This window comes from Myotis nattereri (genome assembly GCF_964212035.1).
Source record: "Myotis nattereri genome assembly, chromosome: Y".
NCBI classification, from domain to species: domain Eukaryota; kingdom Metazoa; phylum Chordata; class Mammalia; order Chiroptera; family Vespertilionidae; genus Myotis; species Myotis nattereri.
In genome coordinates this window covers 26,798,935-26,806,431 of record NC_138094.1, presented here as the reverse complement: position 1 = coordinate 26,806,431, position 7,497 = coordinate 26,798,935, and positions in this window count along the sequence as shown.

The window sequence follows — 7,497 nt, the reverse complement described above, 5'->3', positions numbered from 1 at the left end:
GGGAACAGTGGAGCAGACAGGCCTCCTGGCCGGGGATAAGTGGAGCCAAGAGGCGTTAGGACCCCGGGATCAGCGGAGCTGAGAGGCCTCAGGACCCCAGGATGAGCGGAGCCCCGAGGCCTCAGGACCCGGGGATCAGCGGAGCCGAGAGGCCTCCCTGTCCAGGTTATCAGCAGAGCTGAGAGGCCTCCCAGCCCCTGGGATCAGCGGAGCCGCGAGGCCTCAGGACCCCGGGATCAGCGGAGCGAGAGGGGTCCTGGCCCCAGGGTCAGCGGAGCAAGGAGACCTCCCGGCACCGGGATCAGCGTGACAGGGGGAGCGACCAAACCCCTGATCACCCTGCAGCTCTGTGCATGACAGGGGGCGGCGCCCCAACTCCCCAATAGGCCCTGCTCTGTGCATGACAGGAGGCAGCACCCCAACTCCACAGTCGGCCCTGCTCTGAGCCTGACCAGGGTCTGCACCTAGGGATTGGGCCTGCCCTCTGCCACCCGGCAGCAGGCCTAAGCCAGCAGGTCATTATCTCCCAAGGGGTCCCAGACAGCAAGAGGGCACAGGCCGGCCTGAGGGATCCCCCTCACCCCTAAGTGAACAAATTTTTGTGCACCGGGCCTCTAGTATAAAATAATAGAGTTGGTTCTTGTTTGTTTGTTTGTTTGTTTCTGCTTTTTATCTGCTCTGCTCTAGGTGACAATCCCAGATTCACTGGGGCTGAGAGCAGTCGCCTCATTTGTCCACATTCCTCCATCTATGTAGCTGGAAACCTTAAACTCTGCTCATTCATAGCCATGGGGAACGTCTGGAGGAATGGCAGGGTAGGGACACACAAGAAGCCAGCCTCACCACCCTGCTGTTACGCTCCGCCGACACGACCTCCCCACAGCCTATGTTGAAGAGATGCAGGGCCACCTGCATGACAGGGACGCAGTGTCCTCTGCCCACTCTCCCTCTCAGATAAGGTCTCACAGTTTGCAGAGTCTGAATATTCCCCAAGTCTGAGTGGGGAAGAGAAAGGCAGCACAATGTGTCTGAGGCTGCCTGTCACTCCTTGAGCCAAGTTAAGCAGAGAGAGGGTTGAACCACACAATGAGTATTTATCCAAGGATGCTGTCAGTATGGGGAGAGCAGTCGCTCACCCTGGAAATTCGGCTCTCAGCCTCTTGGGGAGAAGATAGCTACCTGTAGCTGCCAGCTGCAAGTGTCACATGCAAAGGGGAGGGGAGGGCCTACTATCTGCCCTTCAGGAGCTCAAAGGCTGACCACAAGGTGGCTAATCTCCCAAGACTTTAGGAACAGCTCAGCCCCTTCCTGGGATGAGATTGGAATGGTCAGCCTTCCTGAGGAAGACCCCAGGAGGGGGTCAGGGTGCAGGCACAGCTGCCAAATCAAAGCCGGTCCTGTGCCTGGTCTCTTCCCAAAATGCAATTCTTTTCTGAGTAGTGGGCCATGGAGGCAGCCTATGTTTTCAGTAGAGCCTGTTTCATCCTCCAGTGTCCCAGGGCCTCGTATTTATAGTTTGTAAGTAATGATTAAACAACTGCGGCTCTATTCTTATTACATGCCCTTCCTCACTAAGAGAAGCTGATTTCCAAGGACGCCCAGGAGATGCCTCAGGCCAGCTTGGATGACAGGGCTGGGCCTCAGCTTTGCTCTTCCCCTCTCCCTCTCTCCTCACAAGCCTGACTTTTGTCTCCTAAAGAGACTATGGAAAAGCAGGCAGCAAACCCTGTCAGACTGAGCGTGCCAGGCCCCCTGTGCCCCCTGGACGCGCCACCTGAGAGGAGAACCCTGGGTTAAGGTTCAGCTAAGGGGCAGCTCTGCCAGAGCCTGAGCACCAGGCTGTGGCTGGTGCCTCCCCACCTCCCCTCAGCTTTGTTGGCCTGCTCCTCCTCAGGAGCCACCTGCCCACTGGTTCTGCTTTCAGGCCCAGGTGTGACTTCGCCAAAGGGATTTGTTGGTGAGAGGAGAACCCCTTCCTGAGGCGGGAGGAAGGCAGGGAGGCTGCCATCACCTGAAGGCTTAGGGGAGGTGAGCAGAGCAAAGGCTGGATTCCAGGCTTGTCAAAGAGCTCTGGTGACCCATACCCCAGGGGTAGACTGAGTAGGGCACCTGTGGAGAGAGACAATGTAATTGCATCTGGCCAGCTCTCCTCTGCCCCGGGGGTTACTAAAATGTCCCCATCCAGACAGTAGGGACAGTGGGCTAGCCAAGGGCAGGGCGCTCTTTTCTAGACAGAGGGCTGCGGTGGGGTGGGAGTGGGGCGCCAAGCCTGGCCCAGGGAACAAGGTAGGTAAGTGGCAGCCACAACCACAGAGGGAAAGGGGTCCCCAGAAACACAGACCAGGGGTGGCGAGTGGGAGGTTAGCTGGGGGTCGCGGCCTCCTGTTTCTCCCTCCACTTCCGCGACCGCCCCCAACCTCATGCCTGGAAGAACAGGGTCCCCCTGACAGTCCCCCACCCTCTGCCACCCCTTGCAGCCTGGTGGGTGTGGCACAGGCGCCCCTGTCCCCACCTTCTCTGGGCCTGTTAAAACACGCCCCCCCTCCTGCCCCCTGATCTTGGTTTGTTCCTGATCTCGTGATCCCGCGAGATTTCGCCCTGGCAGGAACCAGGGCGCAGTCCCAGGAAGCTTGCCAGGCGCAGCCCCCCACCTCTTCCTTTCCACCAGCCTCCCTGCTGTGCAGGAGTCCACGTGGTGAGGAGCACGGCCTGTGGAAAAGGTAAGCGCACACTCTGGGTTCTTGCTGTCTCAGGGGGTGAACTTGCTGTCTCCAGGGGTGAACTTGGTCTAGTCACTGGCAACGCGCAGCCCCTCCCCAGTCGGCTTTTTCCATCTGAAAATGAGTTCCCACCTGGTTGGAGTGAAGGCCTGAGGTCCAAACCTGGCTCGCTGGCGTGAGGCCTTCCGCTTGCTGCGCCAGAGTGGGAGCTCGCTGAGGGGACTTACACGCAACAATTCATGGAACTCTGGCGTCGGCCTTTATTGTGTGACCTCAGCTGGCCGAGTTTCCAGTTGACCAAGGGGACCCCCACAGGCCCCGGCGCCAACTCCCCCGGGATCTGGGTCCTCAAGTCTGTGGGCTCTCAGGCCAGCCCAGCCCTGCTCAGGGCGTGGGGACAGAGAGGGGGCCGAAAAGAGGCTGCTGGATGGTGGGAACTTTCCGGGAGGGAGAGGTCGCTTTCCGCAGAGCACCAGGGCCGTCACTCATCATTGTCCTCTGGTTCAGCTGGTGAGAAAGCGGTGGTCAGGCTGGGAGATAAGAGGTGACTTCCACTGAGAGCGGCAGAGCCCTCTCCTGGTGTGAGTGTGCGGGTGCCTGAGTGTGCGTGAGTGTGAGTGTGTGAATTCTCACCTGATGATATGTTCCTGGGTTCCTTTTCATTCCTATTACTGATTAAGGTATTACATATGTGTTCTTATCCCCCACTCCCCCCACACCCCCACCCCCACCCGGCAAGCATGCCCTCACGCTCACCCCCTGGTGTCTGCGTCCATTGGCTAGGCTTATAGGCATGCATACAAGTCCTTTGGTTGATCTCTCCCCCTTAGCCCCACCCTCCCCTACCTTCCCTCTGAGGGTGATGGTCTGATCCATGCTTCTCTGTCTCTGGATCTGTTTTTGTTCATTGGTTTATGTTGTTCATTATAATCCACAGATGAGTGAGGTCATGTGATTTTTCTCTTTCTCGGACTCACTGACTGACTAGCTTTGCTTAGCATAATGCTGTCCAGCTCCATCCATGCTGTTGCAAATGGTCACTGCCCCTTCCTTTTTTGTGGCAGCATACTATGCAGTGTGTAGATGTACCACGGCTTTTTAACCCACTCATCTGCTGACCAGCACTTAGGCCGTTTCCAAATCTTAGCTATTGTAAATTGTGCTGCAGTGAACATAGAGGTACATGCATCCTTTCAGATTGGTAATTCTAGGTTCCTGGCATATATTCCTAGAAGTGGGATCACTGGGTCAAATGGGAGTTCTGTTTTTAGTTTTTTGAGGAAACTCCATGCTCTTCTCCATAGTGGCTGCACCAGTCTGCATTCACACCAGCAGTGAAGGAGGGTTCCTTTTTCTCCCCATCCTCACCAGCACTCGCCCTTTGTTGATTTGTTGGTGATAGCCATTCTGACAGCTGTGAGGTTGTACCTCCTTGTCCTTTTGATTTGCATCTCTTGGGTGATCAGTGACTCTGAGCATGTTTTAATGTGTCTCTTGGCCTTCCTTTTGTCCTCTCTGGAAAAGTATCTATTTAGGTCCGTTGCCCATTTTTGTGATTGGGTTGTTTATCTTCCTTTTGTTAAGTTGTATGAGTTCCCTGTAAATGTTGGAGATGAAACCCTTATCAGAGAGAACATTGGCAAATATGTTCTCCCATGCAGTGGGCTTTGTTGTTGTCTTGTTGATGGTTTCTTTTGCTATGAAGAAGCCTTTTATTTTGATGTCGTCCCATTTGTTTACTTTAACTTTATTTTCCATCCCCCCAGGAGCTGCGTTGGTGAAGAGATTGCTTCAGCATATATCTGAGACTCTGCTGCCTATGGATTCCTCTATATATTTTTCTGGTTTCCAGCTTTCTGTTTAAGTCATTATCCATTTTGACCTTATTATTGTGCATGGTGTAAGTTGGTGGCCTAGTTTCATTTTCTGCATGTGTCTGACCAAATTTCCCAGCACCATTTATTGAAGAGACTGTCTTAACTCCATTGTATGGTTTGGCCTCCTTTGTCAAATATTAATTGAGCTTATTGGTTTGGATTGGTTTCTGGGTTCTCTGTTCTATTGCATTGGCCTATATGTCTATTCTTGTGCCAGTGTCAGGCAGTTTTGAGAACAGTGGCTTTGTAAAACAGCTTGATATCTGGTACTGAGATCCCTCCTACTTTGTTCTTCTTTCTCAGGATCGCTGCAGCTCTTTGGGGTTTGTTTGTTTTTTAAATATATTTTATTGATTTTTTACAGAGAGTAAAGGAGAGGGATAGAGAGTTAGAAACATCGATGAGAGAGAAACATAGATCAGCCTCCTCCTGCACACCTCCTACTTGATATGTGCCCTCAATCAAGGTACATGCCCTTGATCTGAATTGAACCAGGCACCTTTCAGTCCGGAGGCCGAGGCTCTATCCACTGAGCCAAACCTGTTTGGGCTCAGGGTCTTTTTTTTCATTACAGATGGATTTTTGGAGAGTTCATTCTAGGTCTGTGAAATATGCTGTTGGTGTTTTAATGCGGAGTGCATTGAACGTATAGATTGCTTTGGGTAGTATAGCCATTTTAATGAGGTTGTTTCTACCAATCCATGAACAAAGTTTGTCCTTCCATCTGTTTATGTCTTCCTCTATCTCTTTTTTCAACATCTTCTAGTTTTCTGAGTGTAGGTCTTTTACCTCCTTAGCTAAATTTATTCCTAGGTGTCTTAATTTTTTTGGTGGGATGATACATAGGATTCTTTTTTCAATCTCCTTTTCTGTAAGTTCACTATTGGTGTATAAAAATGCCATAAACGTCATTTATTTCTGTTCTGACCTTTATTATCTCTTTCTTTTTGTGTACTGTGGGCTTTTTTCTCTAATGGAGAGGCACTCTGAAGCCCAGGACAAAACAGCATTTATTTACTTGAATACACATTTGTCCTTTAGCAAATTTCTTGGCATTAATTATGTAGTCTGCTACATTGACAAATTCATTTAGTAAGTTTATTAAATTTTTGAAGGAGTGTTTGTGGTTTTCTATGTACAGTATCACGTCATCTGCAAATAATGACAATTTACTTCTTCTTTTCCAATTTGGGAACGATTTATTTCTTTTTCTTGTGTGATCACACTGACTAGGACTTCCAGTACTGTGTTGAACAGGAGTGATGAAAGTGGGCGTCCCTGTCTTGTTCCTGTCCTAGTGGTAAATGGTTTTTGTTTTGCACTTTGAGTATGTTGTTGGCTGTAGGTTTGTCATATAAGGCTTTTATTATGTGGAAGGATGATTCTGCTATTCCTACTTCGCTGAGTGTTTTTATCAGAAAAGGCTGTTGCACTTGGTCACATGCCTTTCCTGCACCAATTGATATGATTGTGTGGTTTTTCTCCCTCAAATAGTTTATGTGATGTTTCACGTTCATTGATTTGCAGATTTTGTACCATCCTTGTATCCCTGGAATAAATCCCACTTGGTCATGGTGTATGATCTTTCTAATGCAATGCTGAATCCAGTTTGCTGAATTTAGTTGAGGATTGCAGCATTAATGTTCATCTGGAATATTGGCCTGTAAGTCACTTTCTTTGTAGTGTCTTTTTCTGGCTTTGGGATTATGGTAATGCTGGCTTCTTAAAAATAGATTGGAAGTATGCCGTCCTCTTGAATTATTTGAAATAGTGTGAGAAAGTTTGGTTTTCCTTCTTCTTTGAATGTTTGGTCAAACTCCCCTGTGAAGCCATCTGGTACAGAGCTTATGTTTTTTGGAAGCTTTTTGATTACTGTTTCAATTTTATCAGTATTTATCGGTCTGTTCAGGATTTTTGCTTCTTCCTGATTGAGTTTTGAAAGCTTGTCTTTTTGTAGGAATGTGTCCATTTTATTGAGCTTGTCCAGTTTGTTGTAGTAGAGTTGTTCATTGTAATTTTTTATAATCCTTTGTATATCTGTGGGGTCGTTTGTTACTTCACCTCTATCATTTCTGTTTTTGTTTATTTGGGTGCTCTCTCTTAGTTTCTTGCTGAGCTTGACTAGAGGTTCATCAGTGTTGTTTATTCTTTCCAAGAACCAGCTCTTGGTTTCATTGATTTTTTGTATTATTTTTTTTTTTCGTCCCTACGTCATTTATTTCTGTTCTGACCTTTTTTATCTCTTTCTTTTTGTGTACTGTGGGCTTTTTTCTCTAATGGAGAGGCACTCTGAAGCCCAGGACAAAACAGCTTTTATTTACTTGAATACACATTTGTCCTTTAGCAAAGCAAACAGACATATCAATGGTAAAGTTTGGTAAACAATAGAAGAATTTTCATGTTAGGAGGTTGCCTTCAGCCATTTTCCCCACAACAGGATAACAAAATGCTGATTTTCTGCCATGCTGAATATCAAAGTCCATTCGCCTTCTGTGGGACTTCTCGCATTGATATGTTAACTACTTTTGGTCTTTGCCCCATCATTTCCCCCTTTTTGTTTTCTTAATTAATTTAGAAAGGTGAATGCCATCTTCTGGGCTCAGATTCTTTTAAGACTTGTGATTCTTCTTCAGACTGGAAGAAAACATAGAAGAACAAGAAAGAGAGACAATATTGGTTATTCTAAAAAGCAACTGTAAGGAGATTCAATGAAAAGGATTGAGTTCTTTCATGTCCCTTTAAATATCGTTTTCAGGTATTTAAGTGATTTGTCCATAGTAGGCTTCTTTTTGGGCTATCAGTTCTTTATGGGTCCCTTTCCAGTCACTGTTCCCTTGTGACATGACAGCAATGATGTTCGAGTTCTGGATGGTGGGCAAACGGTGAGAAATGACAATGCA